The following is an 18698-nucleotide window of genomic DNA, read 5'->3' as shown; positions in this document are numbered from 1 at the left end:
TAGTTATTGCTTTTGTTATTGCTTTTAGAGGTATTTAATCTATATTGGCTGTCTGTGATAAAGAGAATAGAAAAACAACAAGAGAACTTTCAAAAATATTTAAATCCTTTTTAAGAGATTTTTTTTTCTTTCTAAAGAAAGAAAAAAATAATCTTTTATTCTTGTATATTTTGAAAACCCTCCAATGCACCACCAGGAAAGTGCTCATCTCCTCAGTAGGCAAAAAGAACCTTACGATTACAAGTTGTCTTTTTTCTAAGAGGAGCTTTAACTTCTTCATTTCTTCCTTATTTCTACAGTTCCACACAATTATTTTGGAAACAGAAAGCTCCCCAGAGTTCCAATTCTTTTTATAGAATCTGAGAGCACAAAGCCAACAGTAAGAGCCACAGAATATTAAAAATAAAAAGTGACAAAGATATTAAAAGCCAGAACTGGACACCAAATTTATGACAGTTATGAAGATGCAAACTGCAGAGAGAATATTTCTTGCTCAGATTAGGAAGCTGAAAAAATTGCCATTAGACAATTATGCTGGCAGTTGTTCTACCATATTCAGAGTTTGGTAAACTTAGCCTGATTTATGTCAAAGCCTTTCTAATATATCAGAAATTATGCAGTTGCAATTTACCCATTACATTTCACCCTTTCTTTGCAATTTCCATCATAGTATCAGCAATTAACCTAATTGTACAATCACTGCCAATTTTCATTCATATGTAATAGTTACAGGCCAGGAAGGTCAGGCTCTTTCTACATAGTCATAGAAATTAATAAAGCTATGCCATTCCCTTCATTTTTGAATTATCACAATCTACTTTCTAGATCTTTGGTTGTTTTTTCTTTCACATAGATGTTGTTCTCTCCTCTTGGAGAGATAGCTTTTTTATATTATCTGTAATAAAAATACACGTACCCGCTAAGAAATACACTCTAAACCCCACGTTTTATGATCACTTAGTCTTTAATTTCTTTCACCCTTAAGAATGTTTCTGTTACTGTCTTCATCTACTGTCAACTTGTTCCATGTTACTTATCTCTTCACTCCAGCAGACCAAGATACGCCATTCTAGGTTTCAAGGGTGTAGTCCTCTAGCAAGGAGAGTTCTTGCTCAGGACATAAGCATGGCCATATAACTCCAGGTATCATAGAGGAAAAAAAAAATCTTGCTGATTTTTACTTATGCAAGATAGCATTTTTACTTTAAAAATAGCATTTTTAAAGATAGCATTTTTAAAAGTTACTTTGCCATATGATGACACACAGCATATCAAAAAATCAACTGAGACTGAACTGAATATTCAATTACTTTTTCAATTTAAAAAAAGTTATAAAGAAAGTTCCTGTAGGCAGGCAACCATTTTGCAGAGTATTACTGTTCTTTGCAAGAAAAGTATTATACATATTTTTCTCTGCTCATTGAATGCATTTTCCTGCCACTAAATAACTCAGCTTAATTTCTCAATGTCAAATCATTGCTGATCCTGCATTCCTTGCCAGCTTTCAAAGCAGACTATTTGTTTTGCAGAAGCTGTGTACAATATTTTACTGAAAGGGCAGGTTTGTTATTCTTTCTACCAAATTCAAAAAATTAAAATATTTTTAAAGTAATAATGCAACATCTCTTTATGCAACATCTGTTAAATAGAAAATTATCTTTTGGTAACATTTCCCTTTCTCTCTGACACATTTTAAGAAAACAATTCTTCACTTCCTAGTCTGCTGTATCTAGTGACAATTACTCCAAGAAATTTATGTCCTTCTACTAATTTATAAGTGTAGGTGTGGTAAAGTTCACATTTATTGCTTGTTTTGTATGTGATAAAATGTCTAAAACTTACTCTGAGATCTTACAGCCAAAGAATCATGTTAACAGATAAGATATTTTGGGGTAATTTCCCTTCCCTAAATAATTCTTGCAATGCAATTCTTTAATAAAAAGCCCTAGTAAACAGTTAATAAAAATCGAATCTGCAAAACACAGACACAAAAGTATTTAAGACAATTAAATTGACTTCTGTCTTGTTTGTCTCCTTGAATACTAAGTAAACAACCGAAGAACTAAAAAAAAACAAATTAGCATTACTAGTACTGTAAGATTTGAAATATGAGATTAGATCCTGATCTCAGAATTTCCATGTGTTCTCATGCAATTTTTCCATAGCACTTCTATAATTTCTCATCTCTATCAATTCTTTTATTATAAAGTTGCAGATTGTTTTTTTAAATAGCAGATATCATCCAAAATAGTATAAAGGAGTTTACATTTGCATAGGGAGTTTTAGGTTGGGGATTCCATCTGCACACAAGTTGCATTCAGTAGTTGTAGCAAATTCTCTGCAAACTCTACACCTGAAGCAGATGGAAGAAGATTGCATCAGGAGATCAACCCTTACAAATTACAATACTTTGTGCTGCTCATCTGCATTTTAATCAGATATAAAAGATTTACTCCTGACATACATCAAGAAACACTATTTTCACCTCCTGAAATACATCGGAGAGTTTATAGTCAATCAAGGAAAATATCTTGTGCATTTTTACTTTCTATATCTTCTTCTCTTAGGTATACAGTATTACATGCATGTAGGTTTCAATGATTTTATTAGCAACTATATATAAGCTCATCAAAATAGAAACCAAGAAGTGACTGCATATGTCAAATCCTCTTTGTTAAGGATTTGACTTCTGAGCTCAACAAAAAAAGATTAATTTATGGTTGCATTAGAAACATTTTATTTTCTGCAAAATGCAGTGCAATGCAATACCATGAGACAGATAAAGCAGACCACGGTAGTTAGACATTAGGAACACTGTTTGGTTTGAAGGTATAGAGAATATAGACTTGTCATGTTTCTTCTTGTGACCAGAGGAAGCATAAATTGCAATTAGTTTTGTCAGGTACAAGGACTGAACTGCAAAATTCATCATCTGAATAAGTTTATCTCACATTCTTGACAAATAAGTACCAAACAGATATTGCTAAAATATTCTTATACTGACAATTATTTAACGAAAATAGTTTTCTCTATTAAATTATAACTTTTTTAATTAATAAAAAATAGTAAGTCAAATTCCAGTGAAATTCAATGAACTACATAAACTGCGTGTCAGCATATTGCTAATAGTGATATTTAATTCAAGTATTGAAGAAAAAATTTTATCAATATTAAGAATGTATTTTCTAACAATATTATCTGAAGAATGTGCTACTAATAATAAAAATGAAGCTTTTTTTTGAGAAGTAATACAGAGTAAAAACTTGTTGCCATCACCTCATTAAAAAATTACCTGTATTGGTGGCCACAGGCACTAGAGGTGGAATCACTGATGATACCCATTAATCCCTAATGTATGCTTGGTTCCTAAGTGATCCTTACCTTTTCTTAATCTAGCAAATTATTTTCCACTTATTAGCTTGTTTTATTTTTCTGGACCATAAATATAATGATTTAAAAGTCTTATTAGCTTCTGGGCTCAGTTCTGACAGGAGTTTTTAACATGTACTTCAAAAAAGATATGAAGGTAAGTGGAATAATTAATTTACAGTAGTCTGGATGGAAAAACAAGCATCATTGTATAGATCTTCCATTAGAATTTCCTAATATTTTGATACAGTAGGAATAATATTTTTCTTTAGAGACTTTTCCCCAGAATTTATCGACAATAATATTAATGTACAATTAGTCCTTTTATTATTCTAGGCTTTAGTATGTCATTATGATGATTTTTACTCTGCTTATGAGATTCAGACAAAAAACTTGTTTGATTATATTCCCTAAAATTCCAAGTATAAACTCTCTTTCCAGACACACAAGAGAAATATAGAGTGCTTTTTGTTGGAAGGGACCTTACGAGACCTTCTAGTAAACCTACCTGCCATGAGCAGAGATATCTTTCACTAGGTCACATTGCTTGAAGCTCCTCCTTCTTGACCCTGAATATTTCCAGGGATGGGGCATCTACAACTCCTCTGGGCAATCTGCTTCAATGTCCCACAACCCTCAATATAAAAATTTTTTTCAGTATGTCCAATGTAAACCTACACTCTTTCAATGAAAGTCATTGCCTCTTGTCCTTTCTGTGCAAGAGCTGGTTAAAAACCTCTCTCCATCTTTCTTAGAACTGTTCCTCTATATATATATTAAAAGACTGTGATAAGGTGCCCCTTAAGTCTTTTCTTCTACAGACTGAACAACTGCAACTCTCTTAGCCTGTCTTCACAGGTCAGGTGTTCCCTGACCTGCATTATTTTTGTGACCCTCTTCTGCACACTCTCGAAAAGATCCATGTCCTTCCCAAATACAAGAGAAAAGCCTTCTTTTAATAAGCAATATTCCCTGGAATATGTTGCATGTAACTAGCCCTGAAAGCACGTCTTACTGCTCTCATCAGAAGCAAAAATGGTGATTCGTAAATTATTCATAACCTCCTTTCTCCTTCAGGCAATATCTGACCCACAAATATGTAAGGGATGAAAAATGTCTCTCTTAGAGATAAAAGAAATGCTGATTTATATAGCATTCATTTAATTCCCCTTGATTTAAATTAATGTTTTAAGTGAGCATTTTACATATTATGTTTAATGTAAAGAACTGATTAAATAGATATGCTTTCTCTACTCTGTCTAGTAAAATAGCAGAATAGGTATTCTTGATGACACTGCTTTTACTGAATCTTATTTCACAAAAGACATTCAGCATCATGTAAATGACCAAGACTTGACAAGTCAGCTTTGTTTCCTGTGTGCTTAATTAACTCTTTCCATTCCACTTGATTATTTCAGTTACACTTGGCCAGTTGTTTTTTTTTCTGCTTTAGAAGAAGAAAAAAGAAAAACACTAAAATCCCCAAACAAACAAAAACATCAACAGTTAATTACATTTGTCTAATATGTACATGACAGTTTTTATACCCTTTTTTCACTTGCCCTCATGTCACACCTTGATTTGAAAACCTGAATTTTTGTTTTAATGATACCAAGTTAAATAGAAGACAATATGTTTGCAATTTCACTTCCTTATTTCCTTCATGTAGGTGTTTTATTTTAAACTTATAACTTAAAAACTACCATGAGAAATTTTAAAAAAGCAATAAATTTTGAAAGAGACTGCAAAGAGCCCCTTACAGTACGGATGTCATTCATGTTAATGCCTAATATTAATAACAATGCCTACTAAATACTGGGGCTTCTGTTTTCTTATAGTGATTCACTTTAATAATAAATATTTAGCATTAAATATTTCACTTACCTTTGCCAAATATAGTAGCTATCTGAAGAGCTTGACACTAAGGTGTAAGGTCACACAATGAAATCCAATCTATGGCTGCTTCACTTAAAATAATCTGTAGAGAAAAAAGAAATCCATGTAAATATTTCGGAATATCTTTTCTTTGTTTTTCTTTTTTACACAGTGGTTTACTTTATAAAATCATCCTATTGCGTACAAAATAGCTAATCACCTTTCTTAGGGTGACATTCCTTACTTTTTATGGGTTGGTCCACACACTGACTGTGTAATTCTTGAGGGGAAAAACTTTCCAGAGATAAATGGATATTCTAAGGACAGAACCACAGAATTTGCATTCCTTACATGTAGTGACTGTTCGGGGAGAATTCATACACATAGTCTCATAGACATTTCCATATGCAAAAGTGCAAGGCAAAATTTGAATGAGCCTTTTTTCAAGCTAGAATAGAGAAGAACAACAGTTTCTCATCTGTGTGATGAAGTATTTCAGTAGTGTAGTGGAAAAGCAGTTGTACACAGTCCATTTAGAATGACAGAATTAGGATTCTGACTTATGAATAGTTTGGGTTAGAAGGGACCTTCAAAAACCTTCTGGTTATTTCTTGGCAAATTGCCAAATTTTAGTTTGCTTTTAGAATTAGAAATTACATTTGAGATGGGTTTTGTGGACAAAAAATACTTCTGCTGTATTGTAGAGAAGGACTTGGATTCTGGAGTCAAAAAGTTGTCACAGAAAGTTATGAATTAAGCTGCTCTTAAGCGCTTCTCATATATCAGTAGTTGTATGTCTACTGAAACAAGATTGCTTAAGTTAAATATATCATGCAAGCATACCATAAATAATGCCATACAGAAGCCATGGAGCATCACCATCTTCTCTTTTATAAATGTTTTCTAAATTACAGGGTTTGGAAACTGTATTGAAAGTTGGGGGTGTAATGCACAGAAACTTCATTCCATAAGATGGCATGCAATTCAGGGAGAAATGCTTTTATTTCCTATCAGAAAATTCAGCAAAAATATTTAGCTAAAATATTATAGTTCAGCCTACTACCTCCAGTGATTGGACACATCTAGTTCTATTTTTCCTTTTGGGAACTCTTAACTGAATAACATTGATTTAGCTATAAAAGTGTACTTCTAAACGTATAACAAAATAATTTCTGTAAATATAATTTTTAGAGGAAATATCCCTTTATATTGCACTTAGATATGTCTTTTTATGAGATGAAAATTCACCATCCAGCAATGAAAAAAATCTAAAATAAACAGACACTAAAATATAGATAAGTGATATAACAAAATTGACAGAAGGTTTTAGTACTATAATCAATCTATCCTATTCTCTGTGACAGAGTGCTCTAGGTTGGTATTTAAAGTCTAGTTAAAATTTTTGTTATGCATAACAAGAGAAACTTGTAGGAAAAATGTCTCAAAGCTTGTAAAAGACAAGTTAGAGATAATTCATCAATTCACAGTTTCTGAGGTACTTTGAATTTGGGTTTCTCACAAATTCTCTTAGAAAGTAAGAGGGAGAATTTTGGTGGAGAACTTAAAGCTCTTATTCCCTGTTGGAGCTAACAATTGATACAATGCGCACAATAGACAGAAGCACTTTCAGCAGTTCCACTATATATCTGTAATAAAACAACATGGATGATTTGTTAGCTTTCAGTTCTTCTGTTATGTCCTTTGTTCAGCTTGCATATTTGATATTCTGTTTCAGAGAAGAGATGTAGTAAACACTCCTGAATACCTGATAAATTAACAGGAACCATTATTGTTTGAGTATGCCTGCGCTTAGCCCCTTCTTATACTCTCTCAGATTGTGGGGAATATAAAGTCACTTACCTAATATAGGAACTGTTACCAGAAAACAAGGCAAAATAACTGATTGTGAAGATGATGTGTATCAAAACCAAGCATTTATTACTGCAACACACTAGTGGAATGTGTGCATAATTCAATTGTTTGTTTCATGTTTAAACATGCATAAAATCCCTGACACTTTCTCTGTCCTACAGCTTCCTGAACTTGTGGAAGAGACAAAGAACTTCAGACTTTTACTTCTGCTGTGACAAAAGTTACATAAGGTGTTCCTCTTGACCTGCTCAGCTGAAATTTTTTTGAATAGTACCTTACTATTTTTGTCTCCACAAAAATAGAACAGGTCAAATTTGTCCAGCATTCACTCACCCATTAGTTCTGAACATAACATTTTGTGTAGAAAATATCCTTGGAAATAACAGACATGGGCTCATGTGACAGTATCAAATAATATAAGCTGCTACACATTTCTTATCAAAGTATACAGCACAGAGAAGGATCACCAGGTAATATGACAAACGCTACGTAGTACTAAGGCAATCATGGTGTTGGAGTTTTGTCTTTTTTTTGGTTAAAGTACAGGAAAGAAAAGGGACATGGTCAAAGTGAAGACAAATTCAAAACAAAAACAGTATGGGAGTCTCTCAAAGAAACAGCCTATACTTGTACCAGTCCTAATACAAGTTTATCTACAAAGGAAAAATTTCCCCTCTGAAACAAGATATTATGTTCAAGTTCAAGATTTGTGAGCAAAACAAAACTATGATCTTTTTCTGGATGAAGCTGCATTAAAACCAGAACTCTCCATATTCTTCAAAACATCTCTCTCTGTATGTATGTCTATACAAAAAATAGCAACAGGCCAACTTAGGTAAAGTGTCTCTGTGTCACTTGAACTTCTCAAGTTTTGAGGGATATAAACAACTCCACATGCTTTAATTTATAGCAGTGTGCTGGTTTTAGCATGGAACTTCCAGTGAAAGGATTTAAGCTTTTTTTGTTAAGACACTTAAGAAAACATATGCATTAAAAATTCACATTATACACAATACTTACTAGATTTCCAAAAATAAAAAAGGCACACAAACTAAAAAACACTGAAAACTGCCTTACCACTTTCTTTGCAGTGGAATACTGTGAGGGAAGTATTAGTATATATAAAGTCAGAAAATACACTGAAGAAAATCTTTGAAAATATTAGACCAACTCTATCTACTAGCTGTAATAATTTCTATGACTGTAAGGAAAGAAAATATAAGTTGGAATGAAAGAAATCATATATATGAAGTACAGACGGATAAATTAACATTAAAAATCTTTCTTTCTACAAAATAGGTAGGAAATAGGGTTTATAGAAATAGGTTTATTCTGACTATGGAGAAACCTATACATTTAGAAAATATATAATATAGCACCTACTAGGCCAGGTACTCTTGCAAGAGATGTACCATACTAGTAACTTAACCAACACTGCAAAGAAGCTAATGCTAATATAGGTGTTTGTTTAGCAACATTTGTCCTTCAATCACATATGAAAGAAGTTCTAGTTATCCAATACTGAATTATCATCAAAGAACAGAATTTTTGATACTAAAATAGCACTCAGAAATAACAAAAACTTAAGTAGAAAACAGGGATTGTTCATGGCAATGTCTGCACAGAACAAGAGGGTTTTTTGTTGCTGTCACTGAACCGCTGCTCATCTGGAGACATGATTGCCAGCCACCTGGTTCAGAAATTTAGAGACATATGGTACAGTTATTAATACTGACCCAAAGTTATTCCAGTGAGCATATTCCAAGTTTGAAAAAAAAACCCTGATAAATATTCATTTAAATATGTAAATAAATGTATTCTATTATAAATTCCATTCTATAAACACACATGCTTTCAGTGCCAAATAAATATCTCCTAAATGCTAGGAGTTCACAATAGTTTTTGGATATCCAATAAAATTAAGTCTTAAGGAGAGCAGTAAAATAAAAATATAACAACATGCTGATCAGCATTCAAATGCAAAATGTGGCTAAGATGTGAATTAGCATAGCTGATTTGCAAATACAGCTATAAATCTTATCGTGGTCTTAAGCAACAAGCCAAAATTAATGAATGAATGTATTAGGGAAAAAATGGTAGAGATTGCAATCCTACTGATCAGAAAAGGAAAACCCAGAACTAAATAACAGTTAGAAAAACAACTCAGTTGTCTCTTATGCTTATTCCATTTAAATCTCATTCCATATTTTCCATTCTGTGCATGAGTGCATTTTTTCAATAAGAGTTTCCCGAAACAAATCATTTTATTGAAATGCTTGTACAATTTTCAGCTGTGCTTAAATTATACAGTTAACTATTTTAATAAAGTTACAGGCAGAATTATGCATCAAAGGTGGGAAAATAAATAAATGGGATTGGTCTGAGCAGGGGGCATAAAGTACCAGTAAGGATTATGAGCCACATGCAGGTATTAAGTTCTTTCTTTTCAGGTATTTGATTTTGGTTCAAATGAAAGGAAGAATGTCTCTCTCAAACTTCGCATGATGAAAAATATCTTAGGCTTTTCCAGTTGCTCTTTCTTCTAGATTTTTGCCCAAACCAACAGATTTTCCAGGTTAAAGTGTATAGCTCTTCATCAAGAACCACTAAAATTGTTATCATTTTTCCTTCTGCATATATTGGTGCCAGCCCAAGTTGCAAAAGCAGGTGCTCCAATATGAACACATGATGGGAGAGTATGGAACAGAGAGTCATACTCTCCTCAGTGGTGCCCAGCAGCAGGACAAGAAGCATTAGACACAAACTGAATTCCATTTAAGTATGAGAAGTGACTTAACTGTAAGAATGGTCAGGCACTGGACCAGGTTACTGAGAGAGCTTAGCCTGTGGTGTGTCTGTCCTTGGAGATATTGGAAGCCTGTTATCTGAAGCCCTGAAGAACCTGTTCTTACTGACTCTGATATGAGCAGTGGGGCTGGACTAGAAGATGCCCAGAGATCAGTGCCATTCCCTGCTGTTCTGTGATTTCATGGAACAGACCTAGAAGTCCTATAACATGGTCAGTGCACCCAAACTGTGGCCCTTGTAATCCTGAGAGTTATGCTAGGAGGCAGTTATTGCACACCATGGCCAGGATTCCATTCTCTACAGGGAGGCTCCTCAATTTCTGGCAAGGCATCCGGTGGTCCAGGAAGAGTGGCCTGTCTAAATGTTATTCTGAATTTAAGTACTCTGCAAATCATTTTGGGTGAAACTCTTCAAAGATGAAACCAAACCAAATTAAACCACATCCTAAACTGCTACACTTTAGTTTAAACTTCAGTTAATGAAGCTGGTATGTTGTTTTGCAAATAGCAACTATGTAGGAATAAAGACAGAACCATACGTTTCGTAAAACTAATCAAACTGAAAAATATTTTGGAAAACCCAAAACACTTTTCCTCCAACCATCTGCACTGCCCTTTAAAGAGTACTTTATTATTTAGTAAAATGTATTCCACAATATAGATCAGTGACGTGATTTGATTTATGCTATCATGCTTTTCTCAAGAGCCAAAACAAAACTCGTATGTCCTGCATACAAGTTTCTCAAGTACATTAACAGGTAATCAACAGACAACCTGTTTTAAAAAGAAAACAGCATCTTAACCTTTTATATTCAGTACAAAAAATTAGAAATATTTCACATGAGTTAATGTGAATGTGTGTGCTCATTTATAACCAGTATTTTTGGGGGTAATGTTTGTGGAAGAAATACATCATCTTGTAGGAGATAATTTAGTTTTCAAACTACACAGCTGAAACATATCAAGGTCCTATAATCCTAAATTATACCTTTTTAATAGCCAAACTGCATGTAAACTGACAAGCAATGCAGAATTCCATATTTTACTTTTCACTCTTCTCTTTTTAATCTGTCCTGCTACTCCTTTTCTTATTAGCATAACTGCTTAACTTTACATATTTCAGCAAAGATAACTTAGTCTAATAAGCCTATTACAGACTCATTAATGTCAGGCCTCTAAGGAAAGATGTGTATCACTTGTCTTTTATCATTCTCCTTTCAGTTTCTTTCTTATTCTACCTCAAAACTCTTTTGTTAGGGTGAGAGACTGCATGAGCACTTTATTCATTTGCTGCCTGTCCACTGACCCCTACCATCTTACTTTTTAGACTCTTGCTTTCCCAGCTCTGTTACAGGTCAGCTTTATCTTCTATCCTTCACTTATCTTGGAGATATTCTTTTGTTTCATGAAAAGTTTTTATACAAGATATTTAACTTCTGCTAAATATTTCTAATCAACCCATATCTTCCCCATTGTGAAAGTTATGTCACTTTTTTTGCTGCAACTGTCATAAGATTTTGAGCATCAGCCCCCTCCTACATGATGTTCTCTCTGATCCTGAGAGAATGCATTCAGTTTTGATGCAAACAAAAACTGGCAAAAATCTTCCTTTGAATTCTTTACAGACTATGCTCTTCCTATCACACTGTAGCCCAAAAAAACTGGTGGATAGATATTTGTGCATCAAAACACCAACCTGTCTATTCTTCACATGGATCATGCCAAGTGTATGAAAATGTCAACATGGTTCATAAAAATAAGAGGTCTCTGAAACCCTCAAATAAAAGTGCTGTAGTTATAACACGTTAGAGTGCCTAAATGACCTTTATATCTTATTTCTTTTATATGCAAAAGTATGGCCCTAATTTAAGTTTGGAGCTCAGTGCCATTTTTATTTCATTGTATTTCTACATCTGAGGGTGCCTAGATGATTCACAATGTTAAAGCTTTCCTAATGGGTCCCAGAGAGCAAGGCTGATAAAGGTACACATTTATCAAAAATTCTACTTTAGCCACCTGCATGTTCATCAGAGATGACAATACATTTCTAGTAGGGGCTCTCAGGAATTCTGGATGCTCATTAAATGCACTACTGAATGACAATTGTATAATGAAAGAAAAAGGTCACCTCTTTGTTAATTTGTTGTCTATTTTGCATTAGAAATGTTTACATATCTTTCACCACACTAAGTGCCAGTCAGCAAAAGTGAAACATTTATCTGGATCCACACTGTTGATTAGCTAGAGATAGGTATAGATAAATACCTTGTGTTAAAATATCATATAAAGATGCAAATCAAGATAGGAAACAAAAATTATGCTCATAGAAAATATTTTCTTTTGGTATACATGAAGTGTTTTGAAATTTTAAAAATTTACCTTGGAAGGACATGTGAAAGTCTTTTAGTGAAAAGGAATACTAAATTTATTAAAGAAATAGTAAAATAGGGTTTAGCATATTTAGGAAAAAATTGCCCACAACAGTAAAGGAATTAATTTGATAATAAATAAGAATCCTTCAGTGCATTAGTGTTCCAACATCTACTATACAACATAACCTGTTTTGTAAGCAGATCCTCACCAGCAAAAGATGAGATCTTACATTCTAAAACTCTGATAACTCTGTAAGGGTCTTAGAACTGGGCATAAGATTCAAAAAGGTTTTTACATTCTGACTCTTCACTGCAACAGAAAAACAAAGCCAAGATCCCTTCCTTGCCAAGGGCTTGCTGAAGAAAGACAATCCTGATGCCTGGCAACATAGTGTGAGTTTCCTGGTTTTAAATTATTTGCATTTGATACAGTGATCATTATTAAAATATTACGGTTATACTCATAATCAACTTCAATACTTTAATTTTTGCTTTGATGCCAGTACATTTAACACAAAGAGAGCTATATGACCAGACCAAAAAAGGTACTTAAAGGTGCCAGCAGAGGAGTATAAACAAAGCATCTCACAGAGTTAGTTTAGTCAGCTAAATCAGGCTTCCTTTGTGCCCTACAATTGCTGAGGAGCTGAGCTTAGTAAATCTGCAGTAAGCTTTGTTACAATTGCATGTTCAGAGTGTCAGATATCTTTTCATAAAGATCTACAGTTAGTGATGGTGGTTTTAGACATTTCATGGTCCTATCCCTAATGCAGCACAGATCAAGGCAAAGAAAACAACAGAGAAATAACTACAATAACCTGACACATGTTTGAATACATTACATTCAAGTGTTGCACTAATACAACACTTTTTTGCATCAAAATAATTTGACTAATATTAGGTCCTGGGAAACACCTTGAGTTAGATGCTTCAGGTTTATTGATCTCTGATTCATTATCTCTCCAAGGTCTAAATCCTCTTTTCCAAGAGTTAAATAAAGGCTTAATATTAGCAATACACTATTAATATATAAAAATGACCTACATACTTAAAGACCAGGAAAAAAGAAAAAAAAAAAGGAAAACAAAATTCCATAAAGAAGTACTTAGGCCATCAAAACAATAAATTTTCTTTTCCCTTCACTGAGTTAGTTGAGGAGATCTAGTCATAAAAAGATGTTCATACAAAGAATTTTAAATATTCTTAGAAGAAAGTCAGTCATGCATACTTGACAAGCTGCTTGTCATCCAACAACAAGTAAACAGGATGCTTTATGCATAAACATTGGCATATAATGAAAATACATTGCTGAAATAGCATGCTGAAAAATTTCCATTATCCTAGAAATCTATATTGCAGTGTAATGAAACAAATAAACAAAACCTAAAGCAATTATTTTTGTAAACATCAATTATAGATCACAGACTATTTAACAAAATAATCACTAAAAAGGAAAGACATTCACTGTGCTACACAGGCTGTGAGATGTGAAATTAGAGAAAATGGGACATGACGAAAAACAATGACACTAAAACAAAACCAGGTTTGGTGACATTTCTGGGAAAACAAAAAAGAATATCAAGTTGTTAAAAGACAGAGGGTTTGTATCTTAATTCTTAGATAAGCTGCAGTAATTATTTCGATACTAACAAAGTTTTCATTACATGGCACATTTGTTTACTCGTGTCTTCATGTCATAAATTATATGAGAAGCAAAATTTTCTGTTTATTAGAAATATGAACAAATCTGAAAGTCTTTGGAAGAACATTCAATTTCATGCTCTCAATGATATCACAAGTCTTCCTAGTTTTACTACAAATTATATATACTAGACAAGGATAAATTCTTGTCTGTTAAATCCCCATAGATATATAAGGTAATAACATTATTTTTACAGGTTTTTTTTTTCAAAATCAAGACCTAGCTCCCGTGCATGTTTCAGGTTTTCATGTTGCTGGAAACATTTCACATTGTAAACTACTCCAAGAATAAGTAAGGCAGAAAAAATAATAAAATAAAAAAATAGGCTCTTCAACACATTAACCTATGTAGGGGTAGTTAAGCAATAAAATACAAAACAATTACAAGTTTTATCAAAGTGTAATTTTATATATTCATCTTAAACTTTTATATGTAAAAGAATATACATATAAAAACAAAATATAAAGAGATTTATGTTTGAAAAGATAGGGGAAACAAGAAAAAAAAATTAATTTTTCATCAAATTCTTGTTATCTATATGCAACTTCTTTCTGACATAAGTCCTAATAATGGAAACTTCCTTTTGACATGTTTAGAATAATTTCAAAGCTGTGAAGTTTCATAAACCCAAAGTTACTGACAGTAACGGTTGGTGACACCTTTTATGGATATTTCTCTTTTGTATGTTTACTTTCTAGATGCTGTGTCTCTTTGGTGTTTTAATGAAAGTCAGTCATGAATTCACTCTGAAGAAAGTGAGCCATATCATATCTGAAGCTTGAATGAATTGATCCTTAAAGCTTTGGTAAAATCCATATCAAAATTTCAGTAGTTCTCACAGTTCATGAAACCCTGTATTTCTGTAAAAAATCTTAACGCTCCTAAATTGAGGGTGTACAAGTTATTCATAAAACCAAAACCAGAAACACAGTTCCAAAGTTTTGAAACTTTACATCAAGAATTTTCTCCTGGTTGGGCTCACATGTTCACTCATCAACACATGCCACAGCAGGATTTGGATAAACAGTGCACCCTGTAGTTTCTCAAAAGCATTTAAAAATAGACACACATACACAAACACTCCCCTTATTACGGAATTGCCTAAAATGTAGTCTTAAACTGCCTTAGATGTCTTTAAAATTGTTTTTGATGCATGAAACTATTGAAACAACAGTCCAGATGTACTAGAATGATTTAGAAAAAAATCACAGCAGTCCTGGGAATGATTTTGGGATTATTTGAGCATCTGTGTTCTCAGAGTACACTATGTGGTGAAAAAACAAAGTAAAAAGAAAATAAGAAATTTGATTCATCATCAACTATGTTTCTCTGTGACTTGGGGAATGGAGTGGTGGTCAGTCACCCCTCAGACTGACAGGTTTTTGAACCCCCCATCATTCAGTGATTGACACCAGTCCCAAAAGTGAAATCTTCAAGAAAAGAAAATTGGTCTATTTCCTGAAAATTAGGGGGGAAAAACTCAACATCCAACAAACCCTACTTTAAGGTGTCTTCGTCATAGATCCCATAGATCCCTCAGCACCTTGTCATGTAGATACCATGGAACAATCATAGCAAGGAAAGTTTAATGGAGAAGCTAAAAGAAATAATTTAGTTTCTTTTCCTATACTTTTCCTCTCTAGAACTTCATTGGGTGTAAATTATGAAGTCTGAAGGGTACCAAGAAAATCTATGTTCATATTGCCACAGAATTACTGAAAATCACCACTGAAAAAATAAGTATCCCCGAGTGTATTTGGGTTTTATTTTATTTACTTAACTTCTCTTCCACATTATTCAAAAGTTTCTGCAAGAAGCTGAGCAATTCTTTGGACTTTTAATGATGGTAAAAGTACTCAAGTCACAAAATTCAAACCCCAGTGTCTTTCATAGATTCATCAGGATTTATAGAGGAAGATCTCCAAGACATTAAAAGAGAACAAAGCACACAAACTTGAAATACATTAAAAACCAAAAATGTTTTAAGTCAGTGTCACAAGATTTGCCCATCTGCTCCTTAGTCATCAGACTGGAAAATTGAAAAAGGCAGTCTCTGATAAGAGCTATATCTGAGGACAAAATTTTAATTAAACTATGCTTTTGAGCTTTAAACTTTAAAATATGCTTTCTGTGTTTTGTATTTTAAAATTCTGTACACAGATGTGATGAAAATCAGATTTTTGAGTTACCTTCTCAACAATGATAAAGGCAAGGATTTCCCAACACCAAAACTAACACTGTAGCAAATACTAAGTGACTACACTTTACATTTAGGAAAAAAGAGACAGAGATTGACTTTTTAGTAATCCCAGACAAGATGCATTTTGGTAGCAAAAGGGATTTACCGAAACAGGAAAGGTAGCATAACTGTATTTGTAGGACTTTCATTAATATGTTTTGCGATATTTCAAGTTATTTTTAAATTGGTAACAATCTTTGTCAGCTCTGGAGAAAAAAAACCTACAAGTATCCGTAAGACAAGACTCAAGCCTACCAGGCTGTGTAACACCACTCACAAAAAGACAGATACACTCACAAATACAAATTGATACTTCCATGGAATTATGGCCTGGCTCTTAGTGCCTGAAAACCTTGCAACTGAATGAATTTCTAATACCAGACACTCTTCTGAGACTTCCCTTTTAGCTCATACCAAATCCCTGTTAGACTTGATTCCAAAAAAAAGTTTAAATGCCAGCAAAGCCTGCAGACTTTATTGACACTTGAAATAACAAGACTGATTTAATATCACTTTAAGTTTCTACCATCTATGAGAGAACTCTTAAAATTATTTTCAGTGATTGCTAGTATTTTGCTAAGGGGGTAATAAGAAGCACTGGGCATTTAGGGGATTTTGAGAAGTGTAATATTAGCAACTGAATCAGCTTTTGATGTTTTCCTTTAAGTAGATTAGGTACATTTTCCATTTAGTTTGTGGGTTTAAGGGTCAGAAAACTAAAACTCAGTTAAGAGACCACATTGAGTGAAAAGTGAGAAGAGTTACATTTTAGGCAAGTAATTCTTTCTTCAATACAATGAAATCATAAAGCCTATAAAGGCAACCAGTACTAATATATTACACAGTCTGACCAGCTTGGATTTTGCAAAACCTTGTAAAGGGAAATATTAAAACATCTACTTGCTTTTATAAAAAGTTTTACATCTACAATAAAAGTCTCCAGTACCAAAGTGATTTAAATCTATCATAAATTTCTGAAGCTGAATTGTATAAAGCCCTCTTTACTCTTGTCCTAGGAAACCTTTTTTATCAAATAGAAGAAAAAATGAGTTAATTTATTGCCTGTTTGTTCATGGTTTTTTAGTTTTGATTTCCAGAGAAGTAGCAGCAAGTGCATTACCTTCCCAAAAGAAAAGCTTGCCTATATTTTTTTTTTAAACCTTTGTGTTTAAAATAAAGCTGTCATGATGTACAAGGCTTGTGTAGTGTGTAATGCGAGGTTCAGCATGTACAGACACAACGCTTTCTGTGTGCAAAGCAAATCTTTTGTTTTCCTCAACCCTCTTCCTGTCAGATAAAAGGTCTATTATATTTCCAAAGGTCTTGACTGGAGGAAGGTGAACTTGGTGTTGTTTTTCAAAGTCTTAATCCTGAGGTAAATTGATCTTCATTAGAACAGACACCTGTATTTCCTTTGAGCTTACTGTGGATGTTTTCCTCAATTCAAGGATACACAGCTGCTGAGGTAGCTAACATCCAATCAGACAAGATATCAGTGGTAACAGAGTGCTGGATGAGACAAAGAAAAAAGTGGTTTACTGGAAAAGAGTGATATCAGTTCATCTAATGCTCCTGCACAGCCCATGGAATTCCTACTTATGGCAAATACTTCCTTTGGAGAGTCAAGCCATCAAGCCATCAAAAGTAAAATTTTCACTGAGTATAATCTATTTTTAAAAAAAACCCAAATCCTTACAAATTGCTATTTTTCATATGCAACCTAATTATGCAGGGTAAAAATGAAAGAAGTAACTTACCTGGAGCAGAGACATGAGTGCTATTTCTGGCTACATGTAACCACTTCAGAATTGGGTTAGATGTTCATTTTTTTGGGGTGAATTGATTAAAAGAAAATGAGGCAACTAGATGTGTTATTTAGCTTTTAACTTTCAGCATAAGTTACTGGACTACAATGGCTCCTGGTGTCACTCTAAGCAGGAACATATTCACATGTTTCAGCTTTGGGCTTCTACCACTTCTTTAAAAAGTTATGTGTATGCAATGCTGTAGAATAATCATCAGCCATTAAGTATGACAACTAAATTATCTTTTATATCTGGTGTATTGAATACATGCTACAGTTCAAAGAAGGCAGTTTATCTTCCTTAGTGAAAAAAATCTACATAAAATAACCTATTCATTATTTTTTTGTACTATGAGCTACAAACCCATAAGCACAGCAAGGAACATGTGATTGAACACTCCTGGTGCTTCTATATAGGATAAGAAAAAACGTGAGATGGTTTGTAGGACTTCAGAGTGAGTGAAGGGTGAAATGATAGACAAGATGCCTCCAGCACTAAAAAACCCTCTGAATGCTTTCAATAATTAGTAATATAATATTATAGTAATATAGTATATTACTACATATTACTATAATGTAATATTATAGTAATGTGTAGTAATATAATAATGATATAAACAGAAACATATAAATATTTGCTAGCCTGCAACAGAATACA

The 18698-nt window shown here is 33.3% G+C and overlaps 1 protein-coding gene across 5 annotated transcripts in view; it reads right to left on the bottom strand.

Annotated features, from left to right (window-relative positions):
* MGAT4C (MGAT4 family member C) overlaps positions 1–18698 on the bottom strand; it is a 326567-nt gene that overhangs the window by 237579 nt on the left and 70290 nt on the right. For all 5 annotated transcript variants that reach the window (XM_066549702.1, XM_066549703.1, XM_066549706.1 and 2 more), the window contains exon 2: positions 5254–5347. The gene's annotated coding sequence lies outside the window, so the exon portion shown is untranslated. The remainder of the gene's footprint in view (positions 1–5253; positions 5348–18698) is intronic.

Source organism: Molothrus aeneus, chromosome 5, assembly GCF_037042795.1.
Source record: "Molothrus aeneus isolate 106 chromosome 5, BPBGC_Maene_1.0, whole genome shotgun sequence".
In the NCBI taxonomy this organism is placed as follows: domain Eukaryota; kingdom Metazoa; phylum Chordata; class Aves; order Passeriformes; family Icteridae; genus Molothrus; species Molothrus aeneus.
Note: the sequence above shows the minus strand (reverse complement) of the source record. Positions and strands in the feature narration are given on the sequence as shown.